The sequence below is a fragment of the Neovison vison genome, chromosome 1, assembly GCF_020171115.1.
Source record: "Neovison vison isolate M4711 chromosome 1, ASM_NN_V1, whole genome shotgun sequence".
In the NCBI taxonomy this organism is placed as follows: Eukaryota; Metazoa; Chordata; class Mammalia; order Carnivora; family Mustelidae; genus Neogale; species Neogale vison.
This window is the reverse complement of record NC_058091.1, coordinates 59,538,846-59,560,925: the sequence shown is the minus strand read 5'-3', so window position 1 is coordinate 59,560,925 and position 22,080 is coordinate 59,538,846.

The window sequence follows — 22,080 nt, the reverse complement described above, 5'->3', positions numbered from 1 at the left end:
TGCCAAAATGTCAATGACTTTGGGTTTTGTAAAGACAACACTTCCTCCACCTGTCTTGCTCACCTGTGACTTCTTGTGCACCTTCGTTCACTGATCCAGCCGTGCAGAATGGCTTGCTGTATGAGTATGTGAGTATATGACTCAGTCTCTTCCTTCTAAGTCTCCCGCAAGGTACTACCTCTGGTTGGCTGCTCTCTTATTCTTCTTGCCCTATATATCCTTGAAAACTCCACTTAGTCATTTTTTATTCTGGGAGGACTTTACACCAACTTCCTCCAACCCTCTTCACCACTATGAAGACTGAAGGAAGAGTCTCTCCTGGGCAATTCCATAGAAACTCCTGTTTCCCCCTAGAAGTGTTTGGTTATTTATTTATCTTCACCACTGGGCCATAAGCTCCCTAAGTGTGGAGTCCTGTTCACTGTTAGAATCTAATATCTAGCGAAGTTCTTGACCCAAAGTCGGTGCTCAACAAATACTAGCTGAATAAATGAATAAATACTTGGATGGCCTTGTGTTGCCTTTGGGAGTGGAGAGGTTTCTTTATACCTGTGTGATATTCAGGTGGAAATAACCAGTTGGAATAAAGGTCTACAGTGTGAGTATTGGGCTTAGGGTATGGGCAGGAGCTGGGCTGGTGCACAGATATAAGAACACTGCTTACTCTCAGTCATACTGTATACAGGACTTCAGATTCGGAATTAGATGAGTTAACCTGGGAAAAGGAGCCATTTTTTAAAATAATTGAAAGTGACAAAAGGGAACCAAATGTAGTAGATTATGAAATAAGCAGGGAGAGAAGGAAGTTTGCATTTCTTATATAAACTATGGATAACTAATTCAAGAAGTATGGTGATGTCAAGTAGGGCAATTGAGACAATATTCTAACAGGTAGATGAGATTGAATAGTGTTACACTGTTTTCACTTTTTTTAAATTAATTCAAGGGGAAAAAACCCAATTGAGTCTATTTTCAAATTGAGGGAGCAGAGTTATTGGAGAGATAATATTGTTTTGAAATACGATCGTCAAATGATATGGTCTTTGTATAAACTTTTTGCTGAGGTCTCATTCCATTAAATCATGATATTTTTTGGTCCTTCATCAGTGACCATATTTTCACTTCAAGGCATTGATTAGAATTGGAAGTTAGAAGTATTGAAGTGGCTCAAAGCAGAAGCCTTTATCCATAATGAGTAGAACTGAATGAAAGCTGTATAAGATTTGGATATCCACCAGGAACTCCATGTGCTTGCTCCACTTCTTGTACTGGAGAGCTAATAATGCTAAAAGAGACCATCTCATAATGGATTCTAGATAATGACATTTTAGAGCTGGAAATAAGCTCAGAGACCATGTTGTTCAGCATATCCCAGACTTTATTTCTTGGTCAGGACGCAGCTTAGACATCATCACTTCTGGGAATCCTTCTTCGGGCTATTGTCGGGGACTGCCTCCGGCCGGGAAAGTCCCCGCCATTACAAGATGGCGCTTGGCTCACTGCCAGCAAAATATGCTGCAAGTAAACTACGAACTTTCTGGTGAAGCTTGCCTAAAGGAGGACATAGTCATTGGCTGTTTCAAATTTAATCAGCATAGTAACAGGACTCTCATTGGCTCTCCCCATTGCTTGGCCCCTTATTGGTCACCTTGCTCGCTGATTGGTCATGCAAACGTATATAAGTGTGTAGACTTGCGGAAATAAAGAGAGAGAAGATACATCTGAACCGGGGCTTCTTGTCGTCCTTGCGGGTCGAGGGCGACAGGCTATGAATAAGTACATCTTTTTAAAAAGTCACAGGCAAATTTTATGTCCTCCTCCTTGAGTTTCATAATGTTTATTATTAAAATGTATATATTAAAGCCTCTGGGATGTTCTGCAACAAGTAGACCTATTTAATCCTGGTTTACAAAATAGTTTCCAACCTTAATTGGAAATCTGGACACCAAACTTGATGATTGCACACAAAACCCTGATGCTCTTATTTAATGAACACCTATATGCATCTCACAGAACCTACTTTGAGGATCAGTAATGTACTCTACATCTTTCTTTCAGATAAGGTCTCACTCAGTGTTCTTATCGCCTTGTTTGACCTATCTAAACTTAGTAGCTTGAAATTGTTTTCTCATCTTTGTTTATTGGGATCATCTGGGAAGATGTTCTCCATATAATGTTATTTGAGCCTGCAATTATCTGTTGCTTGCCTTGACTGGAACGTCCAGGATGGCCCACTACTATGTCTCTTTAGGGATGGCTGAAAGGCTGAGCTAAGCTTTGGATGCTGGCATGGCTGGGCTTCTCTCTATCCATGAGGTCTCTGAGACTCCAGCTCTTCCCATGATTGTACCACATGAATTCCCCTTATGGTCTCTTTATAGAGTCAGCAGGTGATTTACATGCTGGTTCAGAATTCCCAAAAGTACAAAGTGAAAAGCTTCTAATAGCTTTTTAAGGTGTAGGTGCAGAACTAGTACAACCTTATTTTCATCAGTTCTATTGGTTACCTCAGTCACAGTGCCAAGGAAATCCAAGGGGATCCAAGAGGAGCAAAATAAACTCAATCTCTCTATGGTGATAACATAGAATTTTTAGTCATATTTAATCCCCCACTCTTCTCATAGACCTTTGGCATCTTGTGAAAGAAAGAACCTGCTTACCGACACTGGAAAAGTCCCCAGATAGCTTTAAGTACCCAGGCTTCTTGGCACCATAGAGATGGCTAAGATCCACTGATACCCTCCTTGATATCCAGGATCAATGGCTTAGGCAAATGGCCAATAGGACCCAGATCCATCATATCAAGCAGGGGAAAGGTTGAAAGACACACACCAATTCTAACAGCCTAAAACGGAGGTTGACAAACTACATCCTGTGGACTAAATCCGCCCACTGTCTATTTTTGTAAATAGTCTTGTTGTAAAGTGCTACATCCATTTGTTTATGTATTGTCTATGGCTGTTTTTGTGCTACAAAATCAGAATTGAATAGTGTGACAGATGAGTGGCTGCTAAGCTTAAAATATTTACTGTCTAGCCTTTTACATAAAATGTTTACCAACCCCCAGTGTAGACTTCCATAAGCATTACAAGACGGCAGTCACCTTATTCTGAAATGACTATCCATATACGTTAGTTCAGACTGCTACAACAAAAATACCATTGACTGTTTAAACAACAGATATGTATTCTCACAGATTTGGAGACTGGGAAGCCCAAGAAAAATATGCTGCCTGATTTGGTTCCTGGCTCACCCTTTTCCTGGTTTATAGAAGGATGCTTTCTTACTGTATCCTCCCATGACAAAGACAGAGATCATATCTCTAGTGCCTCTTCTAAAAGCACTAATCTCATTCATGAGGGCGCTACCCTTATCACCTAATCACCTCCCTAAGACCCCACCTCCTTAAATACCATTACATTGGGGATTAGGGCTTTAACATATGAATTTGGGGAGGATACAAACATTTAGTCCATAGCACCAAACATTAGGAAATGTAGAATATTGGCAAGCGATGAAGTACTTTCCATGGAGACAAGGTATTGTTGTATGCTGTCCCATGCATCAAATCGTTCATTGTTTGTCATTACTGATTGTGTTCCCTTTTTCATCCATCCACCTGTAGATGGACATTTAAGTTTGCAGTTTTTGATCATCACAAATAAAACTTCTATAAGCATTCAGGCACAGGTCTTCAAGTGGATATAAACTTTAATTTTCTTGGGTAAATATCTAAAAGTGAAATGGTTGATTCAGGTGTATGGTATATGTTTAACTTCTTAAGAAACTGTCAAAATGAAGAAAGAGAGAGAGAGAAAAGAAAAGAAAAGAAACTGTCAATATGATTTCCAAACATTTTACATTTCCATCAGCAGTTTATGGGAACTCTTTTTCTGTTACATCCATGCCAACACTTGGTACAGTTAGTCCTTTAATTTTGACTATTTATATAGGTATGAGTGGTATCCTAATGTGGTTTTAACTTAGACTTCTCTGAGTAATGATGTTGGGCATCTTTTCCTATGCTTATTAGCGGTCCATATATTTTCTTTGGTCAACTGTTTGTTGAGAACTTTGGCCCACTTTCAAAAATTGGGGTGTTCGTTTCATGTTGTTGAGTTTTAAGATTCTTTGAATATTCAGGATAGAAGTAATTTATCAGATATCTGATTTGCAAATATGTATTCCAGTCTATGTCTTATCTTTCATTTTCTTTCAATGAAATCTAATATAACCATTTTTTTCCTTCTTATGCTTTTGATGTCACACCTAAGAAATCTTTGTCTGACCTAAGGTCACAAAGATTAGAACTTTCTGTGTACTTCTAGAAGTGTAATTGTTTTAGATTTTACCTTTAGATGCACATTCCATTTTGAGTTAATTTTTTTCTGAGATGTAAGGTATGGATACCAAGCTCATTTTCTTTTTTTAATTTTAATTTTTATTATTATTATCTTTTAAGATTTTACCTATTCATTTGACAGACAGAGATCACAAGTAGGCGGAGAGGCAGGCAGAGAGGAGGAGGCAGGCTCCCCACTGAGCAGAGACCCCCGATGTGGGGCTCTATCCCAGGACCCCGGGATCATGACCCGAGCCAAAGGCAGAGGACTTAACCCACTGAGCCACCCAGGCACCCCTTGTTTTCTTTTTTAGCATAGGGATGTCCGATTGTTCCAGCAACATTTATGAAAAAGAGGATTTTTTTCTCCATTAAAATGCACTTGCCACTTTGTCAAAGATCAGTTGTCTCTATTTGTGCCGGTCTATTTCTGGATTCTCTGTTCTGTTCCATTCATTGTAACCCTCTCTCCTCACACTGTTGTCATTTCTCCAGTATATTTCTCCAGTATAGCTGAAGACACTGAGAATTCAAAATTAAAACCTGAATATAACTTAGTCTGAATATATTGGGTGAGATGGAAAGGTAGAGTATATCTTAATGGTCTGTTAGCTCTATTGATAACTTTTAAATATTTAGACATATAGTGAATGTGCCTTTTTCTCTGGGCCCCACAAATATGATAAGCCTAGCAGGTGGATAGAATGAAGAGCACCAAAGAGGCAGATACAACTTACTTTCAGTGTTCTAGTGTCTGTCAACAAAAATATCCTCTTGGGAGGGTCAGATACATAAGAATTATTCATAGTACTAATTGTTGGCCTATAATAGTTGGTGAAAATGGCAAGAGATAATTTGGAGAGGGAAACAAAAGCCAGATCATAGAGTACTATGAGCTGTACCAAGGAGTTGGGAGTATCCTAAGAGTCATTTAGAGATATTGAAGGATTCCAGCAAGAGACTGACACAATCAGACTGGCCTTTTCAACAGATTGATCTAGCTACAAAGTGAATTTAGGATAAGGGACAGACTAGGATAATAAAAGGTAATATTAGTAATGACTTGTCTATTTCAGCAATCTAGGTGAAAGATAAAGATGTTTTCGACTACATCAGTGATGATGAAAATGGCAAGAATTATATATGAGTGAGATTCATGTGACCTAGTAGAAGAGACATAGGAATTAAGGATTCAATTCCTTAAGCTTTTAGCCTGAGTAGTTGGGTAGATGGCAATATTATTCAATTGCATAGGGATTTGAGGTGGAGGTTTGAGGGACATAGAGAGAACGATTGGATATTCACTTTGAATACATTGTGCTTGAGGGTCTGTAGACACATAAAAGCTTTTGGCACAATGTTGACATAGACATGGTATGATATAAATAAAACAATAAATAGGTGTATTATTAACTTGTGAATTATTTTTTTCAACTATTAAAAAATTTTTTTTTAATTTTTAAAAATGCCAATGATGATGATGAAATGAGGATGAAAAAGATAAGGAGAACTTCCTTTACCATTGCGGAAAGCCTGAATCAATTGTGAATTATTTTTTTCAACTATTTTTATCCTGAGGATGAAAAAGATAAGGAGAACTTCCTCTACCATCGCGGAAAGACTGACTCAATTGTTGCTCTCATGAATTCATGTACTTCTGTGTAGAAAGGAAATGAAGTGATGCTGTTATTCGTGAAATTTTCTTTTGCTCTAGACCTGCTTATTATATTCAGCAAGGCATAATACTCAATTCCAAAATAAGAGACTTAGTAAAAGTTTACTCACTTCTGTAACATCTCAAAGTGAGTTTAGTGGTTCCCCTTGGCCAATTTCCTGCTAGCTCAGGGCTTCAAGCTTCTGATAGTAATGCCATCCAATATCATCTAATCTAAAACCATCCTTAAAGATGTGACTTCTGAGGGCATCATATTAGATGATAGGACTAAAAGATTAACCAACATTTTAAGGTCAAGGCCTAAAAGCAGCTTATATCATCACTGCCACATTCCATTGAGCAGAAGAAGTCACATTCTCTCAACCCAAAGCAAAGCCGCGGGTAAATCCTGTGCACAGGAACAGGAACTAGGATCAATGACCATCTAACCAGTCTTTATAACACTTGAAAATCAAAGAACTGTTTTTCAAATAGTACTCAAATAACAAATAGTTAACATTTGTGCTCCCAGGCAAAGTTACTGTTCCAAGAACTTATCATTTGTTTTATAATGACAAATTTAGATCTTTTTATTCTCTTCTACTCATTTAAGACACTTTGCTGTTTGGAGGGCAAATGTTTAATTGCTTAATTCTTGCTTCATTCTTTTAGAAGAATTCAAACACTTATGCTGAAGATAATACTTAGTGGTGGTTCTTTTCTCTTGCAATTGTTCTTTGGGAATTTGCTACCATAACTACAGAGAAGAATCTGATAAACTGAAATGGGAGATCTCCAACTAAGGTATAACACAGAAGCTTCACATTGCAAAATCTCTATCAGCATTAAAAGGATAAATAGTTTTTTAGAGATATTAATTAACACCTGGCATAATAAAGAAGCCCTTTATTTTACTTACTGTCTTATGTACATATACTATCTTATTTGATCATCACGACCACCTTAATACATTCTCTCTATTTGTCATAACAATACCCAGATTTTCAATGGGGAGTGTACCTGCTCTCCAGTTCTTACCATTTTGGTAGAGCTGACTCTACCTTCCATTTATGGAGTGGGCATTTGACCTAAACAAGGCTAATCATACTTCATAGCTGCCTGATTTCAAGGAGTGATTCAGAGATAAACACAACATCCAGGTCATGCTAAGTGGGAGACATTGCTAATCAATGATTGGACTACTCTTGTAACAGTTGAGAAACAGACTGGATATGAGCCGTAATTATTGGAGGCCATCTTGTCCCATGAGGAGACCCTGCCTGAGAGTTACATGTAATTGAAGAAAGTGAAGCAGAAACACTGTCTTACTCTGCTCAAGCTGCTCTAACAAAATACCATGAACTGGGTGGCTTGTAAACAATGGCAACTTATTTCTCTCAGTTCTGGAAGCTGGAAAATTCACGATTGATGTGCTGGCAGATTGGATGTCTGGTAGGGACCCATTTCCCAGTTTATAGATGCCATTTTCTCTCTGTGCCCTCACAAGGCAGAGGGATGAGGGAGATTTCTGGGGCCTTTTAAAATAAAAGTATTAATTCCATTTATGAGGAATGACCCAATCACCTCCCAAAAGCCCCACTTCCAAATAAAACCATCACATTGAAGACTGGGTTTCAAAATAGGAATTTTGGGGAACATGAACATTCAGTCCACAGCAGTGACTGCATCCTAACAACATTATTTGAACTGGGACCCAACCACACTGATGCAAAGCCTATGCCTGGACTTCTCACGTACAGGAGTCAAGGCATTCTTTTTCTTCCTTCTTCCATTTTGAGTTGAGTATCTTGTCTCTGCAGCCAAAGGAGTCCTATGCTTGTGGTCAGGCTGTTAACATTTTCCTAACTTTATGAGAAGATAAACTGAGGTTTAGAGAGCCTAAGCAATTTGCTGTCTGCACTTAGTAGTACAAAACAGAAAGAAAACCTGACTTAAAGGGCAGTGCTTTAATTATACTTTATTTAATTAAGATTCTTTTTACGTTTTAAGGCAATTTTTTTCCTATCAAAACTGAAGAAAAGTCTTGTCAGGATAGAATAATTACTGCACTGTATCTAGAAAGTTCAGGCTTTCCAATATTTATTGACGGCTGTTTTGTTGATTGTATTATTATAAATATAATGCTGAGTCATTCTCAAGAAACAAATAGTAAATGAATGCTTTAGGAGCCATGTGATGGATACCTCTGTTCCATTCTGTACTTAAAATGAAATTTGTTTCACAGTTGAACTCTAGGTCTGATCTAAAATCAGCAGAGAAGGTTTGCAATACTCAGATGTGTGCCTCTTTTGAAATCTAGTGGTTTTAGAAAGAAGTATGTATGTACTGTATACTTCAAAATAACTAACAGTATTCTTAATGGGGAAAAAAATCCCATTTTTTTCCTGGAACTGAGAATGGAAAACTCAGCTGCATACCATTCCAATTCAAGGATCTGTAATCTTAGACCATTGAAGAGTTCCTCTTTCCAAGGAATGTTTCTCTGTGTGGTTTCTAAGCCTCCTGACTTTTTGCAAAAATTTAGCATCCCCCGGGAAGCTTAAGAGAAATAACAATGTAAAAACCTCATAGGTCTTGTTAGGTTTTCATGTCTGACACATAGTTCTTTTATTTTTATCTATCATATTTGGCCATGCTCTTGTCTTCATTTCATTTTACTTGGTCGTCAGAACAGAACAAAGAGCTATGAAGATTGTGATAAGGACTTCCTCTTTCACAACAAACTGAAAACAAAATTTGCTTAGATTCTGTCATGGATACTATGAAAACCTGTGGACAGCCAAGTTTTAGGGATCCCATGTTGTACTTTACTCTTTTAAATATCAATAGTTCTAGTCTTAATCAAACTCTATGGCATTCTATACGGTGTCCACCTTAACAAGATTATCTCCTACTTGCCTACCTGTTCCTGATGCCCTCTGTACCACTCATGTGAAAAAAATAGCCCAGACAGGGTAGAGAAGGAAGCTGTTCTCCTCTTCATGCAGTGCTGAGAATAATCCTGAAGCACAACAGGACATCCAGATACTGCTGCCCAGATTTTTGGCTCAGAGGTGAGCCCTGTACTTGCATTTTGGCAACCTAATCATTAAACCTCTCTGAGTCTCAGTTTCTTAAGCTGTAAAGTAGAAATACTGATGCTTTCCTCAGGGCATGTGTGAAGATTAAAAGGCTAAATGTTCTCTTAAACTTCACTGTTCAGGGCAAAAAAAAAAAAAAAAAAGGCTGTAAATCTCTATGTGAATATAAAACATTGAAGATAATTGAGCACCAGTTTTTTCACTCCTCCTCTGACATATAAATTATAGCAAAATGTATTTAAAATCCAAGAACTGGCCCAAATATGGACACACACATAGAAATAACCTGTGATAAAGTCGAATTACTAACAGGTAAAACTGTACAGTTAAATTGTATTTGCTATTATAATGAAACATACAGATAAGCACACATACACACAAAGTTTCAATATGCTTAGCCAAATGGAAAAACCAGGTTTAAGAAAAATTCCTCTCCCACAGGTGAGGACGTTCAGTAGTCTGATGATTCATCTCTCAGCTATCGTGGTTTCTTAATTAATTTGAGACATTTTAATTAGATTCTTCCTCATTCTCACTTCAGCCCAGCATCTCTGGGTGGGGTGGACCTCCGCTTCCCCACCGTAAGCAGCCCCCACTCCAGCCCCAGCAGCTGCCTGCTAAACTGCAACAGGAAAAGCACTTCATCCCCTAACCACAAGGAGACTCAAGAGGCAATAGGATGGAAATAGAATTTGTCTTTGTTGTGCACCATTTTCCCTCGGTTTCTTAGTACTCATTATCCTCTTTTTCCTAACCCTTTCCTTACCCTTCCCTAGAGCCATGCCCACTCTGACCCCAGGAATCTGGCGGCTCCATGCAGGCCGCTCAGCTGAGCACACCTCCTGAAGGCTGTCCACTTCCAAAATGGTTACTACCTTTTTTTTCTTCAGCTTCCTTTTCCATCCAACTTACATCGTCTCAGACCTGCTGATCTCAGAGAGATGTAAACAGAAAAACCAGCTAATCAAGACTCAAGTGTGAATAACTGCTTTTTTTTTTTTCCTGGGATTTTGCATCTTAAGCATGCTAACCCATATTCATCTACAATTAATGGAATCCCCAAAGAATTTAAAGGGGACTGAGGTTACAGGATGGAGATATCTATGGGCAACAGACTTCTCTTCATTCCTTTAACTTTCAATGCACACGAAAGCTCCTTTCCCTTTTGGTGAGGATCAATCTCTAGAGACGCTGCATTTATTACCCAAGGAGGGTTACCGCTTAGGGATTAGCAGTCACTTCTGGCTGCCATCATGAGTCTGACACCAAGAATGCAGCTTTGTTCATGGAGCATGAAAGCAGATTGCAGAGTCCTGCTGATTGGCATAAATTCATGAGGAAATAAAATTTTTCATTCATGTGCACACACACACACATACATACACACACAAAGTAGCACTTTTCCTCATTCATAGGCAGATACAATTCCAATTGCATTGGGCATTTTTTCATCTTTCTGGTATCAGAATACAGAAAAATACAGGTGCGATTGGGGACTTGATTAAATCCTGAATTATCAAGTGACATGCATAGATGCTATAAGCTTCAAGTTTTGCACTTGACTAACTTACTCTCTAGAGGTCTCAGAGAATCTTGGGAAGAATGAGTACTTTGTGTATGTTATTTATTTATTTATTTATTTACTAAACAAATGTTTATGTTTGCCAAATATGTGAATTTATAGGGATTCTTTTTAGGGTGGTGTTCACAGATGGTTGCAATGTATCATTTCTGTTAATTGTCTTGTATACACTTATGCATAATTTATGGGTAGAAATAAATTGTGGTTATGCTTCAATTTTTTTTTTTGCACCCCTTTCCTGGAGTTTAACCAGGAACCAGGAAGATTAAAGTGTAATAGGAACATAGAACCGCATGTTCCCTCAGTCTGAGCACAGAACCATGAAGGTAGCAAGACTTGTACAATACGTTCTCAAGAGCTAAAAGGAAAGAGGGATTTATTAAACTGCTTATGTGAAAAAAATTACGAGGTACGTCTTAATAGAATAGCCTCAGCTTTCTTCAGCATGAACAATCCACCTTTTGCCTCCACAATATTGCTAAAACTATTGACAAACTAATTCACCAATTAACTTCTAACTGTCGTGTTCTAAGGCCTCATTTTAGTCCTGATAGTATGCAGTTGGAACATTCTCTTATTGACCCTTCAGTGTTGGGGTTCCCATCCATTGCCTTCTACTCTCACTCTTCTTCAAAGTTCTCAAAGTGGAAACCCACAGACTGGATAAAGTACACAGGTGTATGCAATTTGGGCTCAACTGTATTCCATGCAAATTTAAGAAACAATATATAAAACTGGAACTCTTCAGTTACCCATTTGGATTTTCCAAGTTTTGGAAAACAGAAAGATCTGACAACAGTGGACCAACATTTATGCAGGGCAATGATTAGTCGGAAGTAAATGGAAGTTGCTGCATAAAGATTGGACACTTGGTCTCCAGTTGCCTTACATCCCTGACCCACCACTTTAACACATTCATATAGGTGACTCACCCTGTGTGATTTCATCCTTTCCTGTGGTTTGAACTCCCCGGCTCTAAAATTCAAATCCAGAATGCATCTGTAAACACTAAAATAATATCTCAGTTCCCCCTAAATGTGCTATAGATTCCTTATCCTCCATGTCCAAAACCAAGCACATTATTTTTCTCATAAGCCACCAAATTTGTTCCTCTAGCCCCTGTACATCCACAGTGGTTAGCACAGTTAATAGTGTTGCCATCCACGATGGTTAGCTTTATATATCAACCTGCCTAGGCTTTATTACCTAATTATTCAAATAAACACTTTGGCTGAGAAGATATTTTGTACATGTGGCTTAACATCTGCAATCAAATGACATTAAGTAGAGGAGATGATCTTTGATAATCTGACTGGGCCTCATTTAATGAGTTGCAAAGCCTTAAGAGCAAACCCAAGACTTCTCTGAAGTCCTTCAGCCTTAGAACAGCAGCAGCAGCTCCTGCCTGAGGGTTTTTAGCCCGTTGACTCGTGCGATATCATTCAGACTCTCCTGCACCCACAATCCCCTGCTTCTCCTCCTCTGGAGAGCGCTGACCTAAGGTTCTCGGTGGTTTTGCCATCAACACCTTTGTTGCCAATGTTTTCACCACAAAATGAATTGGCCATAGGGCAAATCTGCCATAAAAGATTAAAATCACACAAACAAAAAATACCATCTAGAAGAGGGACTTAAGGTCTTTTTTAATAAAGGACATAATAAAACATAAAAAATTTGTAAAAGTAATTATTAATTTATTCCTGCATCTAAAAATGTATCAGTTTTTCAAATATGAGGATGCATATTTGTTACTGAGGTTTATGAGAGTCTACGCTATTGTTCGACCTTGGCATATTGTCACATGTCCATTGACAGACATCCCAAAGTTCCACTGGAAACGTGGAAGAAATGCTAACACTGTCATGCGTTTGTAACAGAGCTTTGTTATCATCATAAATGATATGTTATCATTTTCCCATATAGTACACAATCTGGCTTTATATGCTCTTACACTTTTAGTAAGTTTTATCACTGTATTTTTTAAGCTGATACATGTAGTGGTTAACTACTGTTTTAAGACCACCATATCTACTCATCACTGTATAGACCATTAGGAGGGCTGGTTAAGATTTATGTAATGTAAAAATGGGAGCTTTGTCAATGGGGAGATGAAGCCAAACAGACAACTAACTTCAATACAGTAATTCTTCAGAAGATGGTTGATTTGTAATGGTGTAATGAAACCAAACTGTCTACCCATTATTTTATCTTTTATGGCAAAATTGCCTTATGGCCAATTAGTTATGTGGTAACAATATTTGTGATGAAAATGCTTGTGGCAAAGATGTTTACCACAAAGATGCTAACAGTGAAAATACCAGACGTGCCTGATATTCCATCCACGTAGATAAGCAATGTTAAGAACATGAGACTTCCTCAACTCTTTCTCCTTCTTAAGGCTTTCATCAGCCACATCCTTTTAAAATTATTCTTTAAAATAATGATCAGATATGATTTATAATTCTATAACTCAGATCTTTCCCCTCTTGCTTTGAGATAAAAATCTAGAATCCTAAATAGGGTACAGGTAGCTATTCATTTTCTGGTTCCAAGATACTTCTCCAGACTCATCTCTTTGCTGAGCTACCTACTTCCCTTATGCCTACTATCTAAATGAAAATGCTTCTAAATTTTAAGATGCCTTTATATTTTATTCCTTTATACCTAAGCCGCTCCCATGGCCTCAAATATCTTTCTTTATAGAGCACCTGGAAAAAATCTACTTAACTTTCAAGACATGGTTGAAACATTTTCTCTCCTATGAAACCTTCCCATTCTCTCTTTTGCCCAGCAGAATTGATCCACTCTTCCTTGGTATCCCAACCTCCTCTTGCATGCTTCACTCATGTACAGCCATAATATAGGAAAGTAGTTCATTTGCTCATTCACATGTTTGTCTTCCTGTGTTAAACTGTGAGGCCTAATTTATTATATAATTTAAGAGACTTGTGGCAACAATTGCTAATGACCCCATCAATATCCGTTCTCCTCTTTTTCGACAACAATAGAACTCTACCTAAGCACCTGGCCACCTAGAACAAAGGTTACATTTTTGGCCTCCTCTACAACTTGGTGTGGCTATGAGACTGAGTTTTCACCAATGGAATCTAAGGAATCTAAGTGAGAGTGTCCTATGCCAACATCTAAGAATTATCAGAGGCAATTGTCACCAGCTCTTTACCCTTTAGTTTTCCTTTCTTCCAACCTACTGCTTCGAACATGGATGTGATGACTGAAGTTCTACCTTGGTTCTTGGAGAAAAAAAAAATTACTCTTGGCATAATCAAGTAGAAAATTGCAGGAGCTTGGGTCCCTGAGAACTTTGTGCAGCAAAGCTGCCATACCTGCCCTAGATTACCTACCTCCACACTTTTACCCAGAGAAGAAATGAATTTTCACCAAATTTAAGCTGCTCTTTCAGAAAAAGAAGTTGTATTACTCACAACCAAGTATAATTCCAATATATGAACGGTTCTGACAAGGTCTTTAATCAACTCTCTTTAAGCTTTTAAATTAACAATGATGCCTAAAGATTTGTTACCAGGTCCAAGTCAGAGAGGGGCTCATAATCTCAGAAGTGAGCTACCTGGGTTTGGGTTTTAAAGCTTGGGTGCAGTGTTTGCATATGGGCTTCCCGTTATTTGTATGGGGTATCCTCTGCATTTCAACCTATAGACTTGGACTTAGTTTGAGCTCTGCTCCCTAGGGAACCCTCCATTTGATAATATTCTGCTCCACTTGGCAAGTATCTGACTGACTAAGACAGCTCCATCTCTGACAAGTGGGGATGAGTTAGCAAATCAAACAAGGGGGAGGGTGGCTAGGTTAGAGCCAAGACAGAGATGAGTTCAGAGGACATGAGCTGAGTGAAGTGACAGCAGCATGGCAAGGAATTTGAGTCCACACTTGGTGCCTGGAAAAGCAGGACCAGGAGAAAAATATGCCAGGCTGTTGCTAGGGCAATTTGATTTGCCCTTTCAAAGACCTGCTTATGCCCAGATAAATTATGACATATCATGACCCCTTTCCAATATAGGTGTAGGAAATAGACCCTCTAAAATACTCTGTGGGAGTACAAATTGGAGAAAATTTGACAAGTCCCTTAAATATTTTAAATGTGCATTCGCTAGGAGCCAAAGATTTTTTAAAAGGGTGAAGGAGCTCAGAAGAAACACTGGAAATACATGTGTTTATAATTTAATATTGTTCAAAATGTCCTACTTAGGCGATAAGAGAAACAGACCCACATTCACATATATCCTCTATTCCCAACAGTACTAGTAAAAACTAACAGGAAATACATAAAACCCATTTGAAGAAAACTGTACAATTTCACCGGAGTTTGTATGAGGGCTAAAACTCTCTCTCCGATGATGCCTATCATTCTGATACATAGAAAAACAAGAGATATAAGTGATATCTTAACACTAGAGATCAGTAATATGGCTAGAAGTAAGGAAATACATAGAACTTATTATACATTGGCAACATTAATTAGAAAATGTAAAGGAGGGAAAGGCAGGATTTAAATCAATGAATCACTGATTGGTTAATTAATAAATAGTTTTAGGAAATTTTGATAGCCAAGTAGGAAAATAAAATTATATTCTTTCATCAGATGGCATACACACAATCCAGATGATTTAAATATGCAAATAAAGAGAGGCCTGGGTGGCTCATTTGGTTAAGAGTTTACCTTTGGCTCAGGTCATGATCCCAGGGTCCTGGAATCAATCCCCGTGTCTCACTTTTTGCTCAGTGGAGAGCCTGCTTCTCTCTCTCCTCCCTGCTCATGCTCACTCTCACTATTTTTGTCTTTCTCTCTCAATAAATAAATAAAATCTTTTAAAAATATGCAAATAAAGAATATGAAGAATAAAATATGGGAGTGTTGGAGCACTAAAACAAAATATAGGAGACGATTTTTTGATATGAAAAACACCTATTGAGACCCTCAGTAAAAAATTCAAAACTAAAAGATTTGATAGCCAGTGAACATGTTTGTTTTCCCTGTAAGTCGGCCCTATCCTTTGCCGGCTTTTCTGTTCTCTTACTTTGAAGATATTTGAGGGATATGGCAGGCAAAATCTGCCTGGCTTTTCCTGACATTAGCATACATCTGAACTTATTTGACAAGATTACGTCTGGCTTTAAAGAGAAGTGGGGAAAGAGAGAGACAAAGGAGACAGACAGATGGAGACACAGAAGATAGTGGTTCAGATGTGGTGAGGGCTGCTTGGGGTAGTGGCCTGATGAAGGCATCACTAGCTCTAGAGTCACAATTCTTCGAAGATCCCCGAGTATGACATGGAAACAGCAGAATCACAAGGGGGACCACAAGGAAAAAAAAAACTTGGGAAAACAAGTGCCTGTGCAGTAGCCCTATGGACAGAAGGCTAGAGCTCTCTGCAGCACTGAGTAGTTTTAAGACTCCTCCAGGTACTTCTCAAGACCTTGTGGCTTGGCCTGGGGGCCGAATTTGAGGGAGATCCCCAGTTAGATGTGTAATTTAATCCACTCTTCCATGTCAACAAGATAGGCCTCTGAGTTTGTTTTAAATAAATAAAATAAATGACATTTCTTGCATACCCAAGTTTAAAGTGACTCAGTTGCAACATTGTTAAGCAACATGGGGAGAAACAGACACCACCAGAAAATAAGCATACCTAGGAAGCCTGTAGGAAGCCTGTTTGACAGTATGCATCAACATGCAAAGTGAGTATGCTTTCTCACAAACCATCGCTCATGATCCCAGGACTTCACACCAAAGAAGTTTCCTTATTGAGTCAAGTAAATAGATCTACTGCAAAATTGCTTATAATGGCAAAAGGATTTTGGGAATCTCAGCATGCCTTTTAGTAGGGAACTGCCTTAAAAAGTTATGAAATAGGGGCGCCTGGGTGGCTCAGTGGATTAAGCCGCTGCCTTCGGCTCGGGTCATGATCCCAGGGTTCTGGGATCAGGCCCCGCATTGGGCTCTCTGCTCTGTGGGAAGCCTGCTTCCTCCTCTCTCTCTGCCTGCCTCTCGCCAACTTCTGATCTCTGTCTGTCAAATAAATAAATAAAATAAATCTTAAAAAAAAAAGTTATGAAATAAATCATGGAATGTACATACAATGGAATATTTTGAAGCATTAAAGGTTATTATATGCCCCAAATCATTGGTCCCACCTCTCCTGCCTTCCAACATCAGAGCTCCTGGCTTTCAGGCCTTCAAACTCTGGGACTTACACCAGCGGATCCAGTTCTCAGGCTTTTGGCCTCAGATTGGAAGATACACCATTGGTTTTCCCAGCTCTCAGGCCTTCAGATTCAGAGTACCACCACCATCTCTGGTTCTCCAGCATGTAGATGACAGACTGTGGGACTTCTTGGCCCCCATGATTGCATGAACCAATTCCTATATATTAAAAAAAAAAATCTCCTCTTATCAATATGTAATATATTCTTATTCTTTTGCTCTAGAGAGCCTTGACTAATCCAAGTACTGATACTCATACTTTTCTCCAAATAAATCACAGGTTCCCAGTGGATGTGTCTCTTTTTGGGGCACCAAGCAGTACCCTAGAGATGTGCAGCAAAACATCTCAGTGGAAGTTCTCAAAGGATAAGATTTCAAGAGATTTTTACTTTTTCTTATGCTGACCTGTATTTTAAAATAAGGAACATGCGTTGTTTTCCCAAAACCAATAGAAAAAAAAGAAAGGAATGTTAACAACTAGAGTTTGCTGGGGTGTAGAGAATTGAGAGTCTCATGTACCATTGGTATAATTGAAAATTGGTTGAGTTTTTTGGAGGGCAATTCGACAATTCAATTTCTAAGAATGTATCCTGTAGGAGTATTTTTACCCTTGCACAAAGATGTATGCCCAATGCTGCCCATTATAGCATTGTTTGTGGTGGCAGAAATGAAAAAAGTAGTCACTTTTTGTGGCTGCTGTCCTCCAGGCAAAGTCTCCTTACGGGTCTAGTGTAAGAGTACACAAACATTTATGTATTACACAACCATGAGAAGCAGGAGAGAGGGATCCTTTTCTATAAGGTGATAGGGATAGAATGTTGCAATATATTGTTTATTTAAAATAGTAAGTGAAAAACAGTATGTAGAGTGGGATCTCATTTAACATTATTACAGGCATGCTTTCTTTTATTGCAATTTGCTTTGTTGCGCTTCACAGACGCTTTATTTATTTATTAATTTTCTTTTCCTTTCCTTTTCTTTCTTTTTTTTTTTTTTTTTTTAAGAGAGAGAGAGTGGGTGAGGAGCCATGAGAGAGAGTTGGAGAGAATCTCAAACAGACCCCTCGCCCAGTGCAGAGCCCAAGCAGAGCTGGATCTTAGGACCCTAAGTTCACTATCTAAGCTGAAATCGGGAGTCAAGCATTTAACTGACTGAGCCACCCAGGCACCCCACGCTTTGTTTTATTTTTACAAATTGTTTTGTGATAACCCTGCATTAAGCAAGTCTATCAGCACCATTTTTTTTTCTAACAGTATTTACTCACTCCAAGCGTTTGTCACATCTTGGGAGTTTTTACAGTATTTCAAACTTTTTCATTATCTTTATGTTCATTATGGTGATCTGTAATCAGTGATTATGACTCACTGAAAGTTCAGAGGATGATTACCATGTTTTAGGAATAAAATATTTTTAAATTAAAGTGTTGTATATTTCCTTTTTAGACACAATTTTATTGCACACTTAGTAGACTACAATATAGTGTGAACATAAATTTTATGTGGACTGAGAAACCAAAAAAATTCATTTTATTCACTTTATTGTGCTATTCACCCAATGGCAGAGGTCTGGTACCTAACCTTCAGTATCTCTAAGACACATTCATATTTTTATATGCTCAGGAGAAAAATCCCAAAGGATATCTACCAGTTGGTTAGCAATAATTATCTCTGATTAATGGCATTACAGAATTTTCACTTCCCATTTTATACATTTCTACATTGTCAGAACATTTTACAATAAGCATCTATTATTCCTATCACAAGAGGGAAAAACAATGACCTTTAAAAAAAAAAAGAAGAAGAAGAAGAAGTAGAAGAAAAGAAAAACGCCACAGAAAGCAGCATTGTTTTAGAGCTGGGTCTTGGGCCAAGATTTAGACTCTGCGGCACAGTGGTGGACAGGACCTTACTCAGCTGGAGCTTGTGAATAGCTTGACTGACATTCTCTGCCTGGCCTGCACTTTCATTCATCTGGCATGGCTCAGCTGGGAACCCCCTTGAAATTTCCATGAAGGGGTCTCTCCTGCTGTGAGTGTGATATTGGCCATTCCTTAGTTTTCTGTCCAGCCAGAGAGCCAAGAATGCTACCAGCTATGGGATCAAGCTCTACTTATCTCATTACTTCCTAGCTGTGTGACCTGGAATAAGTTATTCAACCTCTCTAGGCTTTCTACTGCAACGATCGATTTTGAAGATGAAGCTAAAAAACATGTAAAATTCTTTACCAGTTATTGCAGCATAGTATGTTTGTAATAAATGTCAATTCACACCCCCACTGCCACTCCTTTTCCCCTTTCATATTCCCTGGCAGATGGAAAATTTAGAGCAGTGCTTTTCAGTGGGTGCTCTGCCATTTTCTTGGTGGCCTTTGATAATGCGGGGTAGGAATATTTTTTGGTGGCTGCCATGATGAAGAAGCTACTGCTTTTGACCTGATCTGTGGGCAAGATCCAGGATTGCCAGATGTCTCCTGTAAGACAGGAGACAGTCCAGGCAACAAAAATTATCTTGCGGGTGCCTGGGTGGCTCAGCTGTTAAGTGGCTGACCTCGGCTCAGGTTGTGATCCCAGGGTCCTAGGATGGAGCCCCTCATCTGGCTCCTTGCTCAATGGGAAGCCTGCTTCTCCCTCTCCCACTCCCCCTGCTTGTGTTCCTTCTCTTGCTGTGTCTCTCTCTGTCAAATAAATAAATAAAATCTTTAAAAAAATTATCTTGCCTCTCACATAACTTGTCAATATCCCAGAAGATATTCCTAGAAGTCAAATACCTATTTATATTATCTGAGTTTAGAAGTTAATTGCATTTTATATAGCAACATATTTCCTAGGAGGAAGATTGTATTTTGTTTTGCTTGGATTTTATCACCGTTTTTTCAAAATCACATTCTGATAGTAGTTCCTTTTCTATGCTATTTGAGTTTTCAAATAAAACACACCTCTAACCATCTGCCTTTGCTGTAGCTACAAGTTGGTTTGGTCCATAGATACAACCACCTGACCACATCTGACTATTATATCTTCTAGAGTGCTCATTCCTAACTAAGCTTTTACACAATGAAATCCATATTAGTCTATTAAAAATTATTTTTCTATTATATCTTTTATATTAGTTTGAATATTAAGTTTTTGAGTCTATGTGTATGTGGATTGTATTATTGATGACTTTTATTTTGGAATCATAAAGGTAACATTCAAGACAGTTATTACAAAAAGAGGAGATGACAGTGTCTAGAAGAGCACAGTCTTTCAATTGCATGAATAATCCGAGAGAACACCTCTCGAGAACTTGGATGGGTTCAAGAACTGCATGCTTTGAAGTGTATAGCAGTGACGTTGATCAAAATTCAAGCTTTTCACCATTCCCATTCCACAGGGCTGTGGAAAACTATGACCAATGTTGATCCCTCTGGAGGCAGAACCAGGGAGGCCAAAGGATCCAGAATAACTCTTATGTCCAGTTAGAGTAATGGAATGATCTTGCTGTCCTTTCTACTTTGTTAGACCAGAAAGCAAGAAATACATTGTGAGTCTGTAGATGAATTGAAAGGCAAGAAGCCAGAGATGCCAAGTATGTGGAGGAGGGGCAAGGATGAGGACAGTTGCCGGTAGGTGGAGGATGAATGAGAAAGCTGGGCAGGGAGTAGGGCAAAGAATGTGGAGTTGTTTTGGCCATAGCAGGTCTTTATTATGTGAGCTAGGCAGCAGCCAGGGCTGCCAGACCTGCATGCTTCTACTGAAGGCTGACTGCTGGTTGCATGGTTTATTAAAGGTGTCATCTAGCATTTGAAAGACAAGAAATTAAGACACCTACTTCCACAAGTTTCTATGCTAATGGATCAGAAGATGGATGAAAACCATCAAAAATTGCCAATAAATACCATTATTTCTATTCTGGAATACTCAGTTAACTTTTATCTCAGTTTATTTCTGCTGGTGACTGAATGTCTTGCTTCACAGACTTGCTGAGAACATTAACACAGAATGACCCGTGATAACCAATTATGAGGAAACAAATGATTTCCAAGACCTCCTAATGGGCTTCAGGCTACAGACAGTCTGCAGAAGTGAAATTAGTAATACTAATAGCAATATCAAAAACAAGAATAGAATGTGAAGTCAAAATGTAAAAAATTAGTTCTGTAGTCTAGTTTACTTTAAAAAGTAAGACAAATTAGAAAGCAAGATTTGCTGAGGATATGTAAAATGGATGTCTTGTGCCCAAAGAATAACACACTGCTTCTGTCAAAGTGAGGAACTCTATCAGAAGGAGAGTAGTATGAAAAATCATTCTGAAGGAGGAAGTGAGAAAGGAGTAACTTGGAAGATATTTTACGCATATGAGAAGTAGAGGTTTATTAAGGATCCGAAATATAAGACAGGATGTAAGTTAGGTGGCTTTTGAGACATTTTGTCTATGTCATTTCTTGACATCTGCCTTTTCACTCACCATATCATCTTGTCTTATACACGTATGTACATGTTTTATAAATAAATACATAGATATTCACACCATTGTGAAATATAGAGAGATACAATTGAGGTATGAGCCATAGTTCATCTAGTAGGAGACTGACCCTGATAATGTGGCAATAACAGCATGGAAAGATGCTAGAGAAGCATGCAGGCTATAAGAGAATCTTGGAAGGGCCCCTATCCTGGTCAAGGATAGTCACAGAGAACATTCCAGAAGAAACTGTGTCCAAGCTGAGCTCCAACATTGAGTTGAAATTTGCTGAGGAATAAGAGTGGCAGAAGGACAGAGAGATTAGTCCTACAGAGGTGATAGCATTTAGAAAGGCCCAGAGAGAATAAAAGACTCTCTAAAACCTAAGAAGTTCAACATGAGAATGTAAGTGGAGTGGAGAAATAGGTCCAATAAATTGGACCCAGATCTTAGCAGAACTTTTTTTTTTAAGATTTTATTTATTTTGTTTGACAGACTGTGATAACAGGTAGGCAGAGAGAGGGGGGAAGCAGGCTCCCCACTGAGCAGAGAGCCCGATGTGGGGCTGGATCCCAGGACCCTGGGATCATGACCTGAGCTGAAGCAGACATTAGCAAGAACTTTGAAGAGTTTAAACATCCTAAGAGCAATGGCAAGACTTTAAAGGCTTAAGTAGGGGAGCAGCATGAAAGATCACTCTGGCTGCAGTGTGAAGAAC